At 36.1% G+C, this 3,693-nt stretch overlaps 1 pseudogene; it reads left to right on the top strand.

Moving 5' to 3' along the window:
• Nucleotides 1-1,714: 1,714 nt before the first annotated feature.
• Nucleotides 1,715-2,194, top strand: LOC122738839 (annotated as a pseudogene).
• Nucleotides 2,195-3,693: the final 1,499 nt, after the last annotated feature.

Below are 3,693 nucleotides of genomic sequence, written 5' to 3'. Positions count from 1 at the left end.
TAGACCGTCAAAACATCTAATGAGTGGTCACCATCAATTATAAGCTTTAGCAAGAGTATAGACTTTTAAGTATTTATTAAGGAGCATAAAAATTTGGTGAGGAGAGAGAAAGAGGCCAAGATTCCTTCATCTATCTATCTCAGGGAGCCAGCATCTCTGCTCCACTTCACACATGAAAGAGAGCCTCCTTGCTCCTTCTTCTTCCCTGAAACCTCCTGTGAGACAGAAAACAGGACTGTCTACACACACACAGCTCCAAGCTAGTTGGCTGGTAACTCTGACTGACAAGTCTAACAGGTGGCTCTACAGAAGTAACTTCAGGACACTGGGCCTGAATTTCATTTGAAATTCCAGAAAAGGTCAGTTCCAGGATGCTCAAGCCACATGGCCTTTTCTCAGGCCAGAGCCCACAATGTTCCTCCCAGCAGAAGATGCCATTTCAACTTTCACAAATCTATATTCCACTCAAAGTAGTCTAAATTCTGATCCCTTACACTCTTCTGTTTCAGTGTTTTTGTTTATGTTGTTCTATATACCTAAAAAGACCTTCTTTGTCACCATATCCACCAATAACTGAGCTCCTAATCACCATTTAAAAGCCTAATTAAATGCTACGTCATATATCCTCCAGTCTTCCCTGAGTTGCTCCTGGTCAGTAATGACCTTAATCCTTAGACCTCACGTAATGATTTACTTCCCAACTCTTTAATGATTAAAATTATAAGTTTAATGTATTATAGTTATGTTTGCTTAGTACCTATAACCTGTACTTTCCTATAGAGGCTGTTCCATGAATAAGATATTTTTTCTCTCAGCTCAAGGCACTTTCTTTGACTGTCTATCATGCTTAGAATGCTCTCTTAGTACCATTCTGACTATGGACTTCCCTGGGTTTCCTTAAGTTTCAAACAAAATGCTATCTTTTACACGAAGCTTTCCCCACCCCCTCTCAATTTTTAGTAACTTCCCTCTGTTAATATGTCCTGCTTATCCTGTATAGACCTTGCTTTATATATATATATATATATATATATATATATATATATATATATGTAAAATTTTGCATAATCTTGCCATTAATTTGTAAACTCCTTGAAGACAGGGACTAGAATTTTTACTTTTCTTTTTGCACCCCTTGTACCTAGCACAATGATTAATAAATGCTTATTGATTGATACTAAAGTATCAGCTCAACAATATCATCAGACACAGAAGACTAGGCAGAGTTTGAATTAAGTAAGCATAAATCAAGCACTGGATATGTTCAAGACAGTGGTCTAGGTGTTGAGGATAAAATGATGACATTTTACTGAAATTAGTATGTGCCCTTAAGGAGCTTATGTTTTACAAAAAGTTGAAAATGTAAAGTAAATATAAAGCATGGAGGGATAAATGTAATTAATAACCGGAAAGGTCAGGAAAGTCCTTGTGTAGGAGGTGACATTGGAATTGAGATTTGAAAGGATGCAGGGATTCCAAAAGGCAAAAATGATATTTAAGGTATGAGGAAGAAGGTGTATAAAAGCATGGAGATGGGAGATAGAATATCCTGTTCAAAAAAAAGAGCAGGTAGGCAAGTTTGGCTGGAATTCAAGGTACATGAGGGGAAGGATGTAAAGTAAGTCAGCAAAAGTAAGCTGCAAACAGATTGAAAAGGACTTGCAATGTCTATTAGAAAAGTTTTTATTTCTCCTAATGGTTTCTGAAAAATTGAATGACACTTTCTCTCTTTTCCTTCGGCCCGGATGGCGACAGCCTGGGTAAGTGCCGTGCTCTTCGTACAGCTAGAAATCATCACAGCCACAAAAGAGACCAAAAGTGGCATGACAAACAATACAAGAAAGCTCATTTGGGCACAGCCTTGAAGGCCAACCCATTTGCCGGAGAATCTCATGCAAAAGGGATTGTCTTGGAGAAAGTTGGTGTTGAAGCCAAGCAGCCGAATTCTGCCATTAGGAAGTGTGTGAGTCCAGCTGATTAAGAATGGCAAAAAAAAAAAAAAATCACCACCTTTGTTCCCAAAGATGGTTGCTTGAACTTTATTGAGGAAAATGCTGAAGTTTTGATTGCTGGATTTGGTTGAAAAGGTCATACTGTTGGTGATGTTCCTGGAGTTTGCTTCAAGGTTGTGAAAGTTGCGAACATTTCTCTTCTGGCCTTGTACAAAGGCAAGAAGGAAAGACCAAGATCATAAAAATTCTATGATGTCTTTGTCATAGTAAACAGTTTTCATGTAAAAAAAACATTGAATGACAGATATTTACCTATAGTTGTTTTTTTTTTTTTAATAAAATGATAAGGGAACAGCTAGGTGGCACAGTGGATAAAGCACTGGCCCTGGATTCAGGAGGACCTGAGTTCAAATTCAGCCTCAGACACTTGACACTTACTAGCTGTGTGATGCTGGGCAAGTCACTTAACTCTCTTTTCCCCACAAAAAAAGGAATAAAATGGTAAATTCTAGCATACTGACATCTATTATAAAATACTTCAAGAAAGCCAACCCATTTATTTAGAAAGCACTTTTGTTATGGAATAAATTTTATAATTTAAATAATATAAATAAATTTTAAAATTTAAAAAGAAAAGTAGATTTGTTGACTTCTCTGATTGAATTAGACTTTTGCAGATAATTTAGATGAAGAAGAAACAAAAAGAAGAGAGAAAAGAGATAATGGAAATACATTTGAAAAAGACATCTCTGCTTACATTTCAGAATTTTCATACTCATACTAAGGCATAATGTGATTAACTAGGCAGCTACCTTCCTCACTGGTAGTTTCAGAAATTCTGGTCCAAACTTAGACATCAGAAAAAAAGGACTTGTTAAAGCTGAGATACTGTGGGTGGTGGGTGGACACAGGCAGAGGGTTGTGTCACTGGGAGAAATTGCTGAGCCTGGCTTCTTACAGGGTCTCTTTTGTTGCCACAAATGGACTTTGAGTACCAGATTTTGAGACATTTAGGCTTTGCTATCAGTTCTGATTAGATTCAGCTCTATGCATCTCAGAACCTGTTTGGTGGCCTAGAAACAGTAAGGATGGATAAATTGAATAATAATTCACTGAAAGAAACTGAAATTAGTATGATTCAGTCAGATAGATTTGGTGTTGAATCTCAGCTCTTAAAATTTCCCTTTAGCCTAGCCCTGAGTGTGTTTATACATATTCATATAAATAAAGTTATACATACATATATACATGCATATGAATATATACATATATCCTCTATTGCCAAATATATGCTATGTATATTTTGGATGTATGATATAGTACATAGGAAATTTATGCAGTCTATCACCAAACTTTAGCTTTTCTACACAGTTATTAATCAATCTGTTGTGATCCAAAATTTCTTGAATGACATAATATTCTTTAAGCTAAACAGGCTTCTCCAGAAGAGCGGGTGGGAGGGATGGCAAGAAGGAACTTAAACATAGGCAGAAAAATCAATTCTCTCGAGAAGAATTTGGCTACCATATAAATACTCATTTTTTTCAAACCTCCAGAAAAACTTGTGTATACATACATACATACATACATACATACATATGCACATTATATGTATATATGTATGTGTGTATGTATATGCGTGTGATATATGTTATATTTTATAGAATACACACATAGATATGTGTGTGTTGTGTGAGTGTGTGTGTGTGTGTGTATGTTCTACTCATAAATGTGTTCTCCT

The sequence above is a fragment of the Dromiciops gliroides genome, chromosome 2, assembly GCF_019393635.1.
Source record: "Dromiciops gliroides isolate mDroGli1 chromosome 2, mDroGli1.pri, whole genome shotgun sequence".
Taxonomy (NCBI): Eukaryota; Metazoa; Chordata; class Mammalia; order Microbiotheria; family Microbiotheriidae; genus Dromiciops; species Dromiciops gliroides.
The sequence above is the reverse complement of the archived record's forward strand: the minus strand, read 5'-3'. Positions and strand labels throughout refer to the sequence as shown.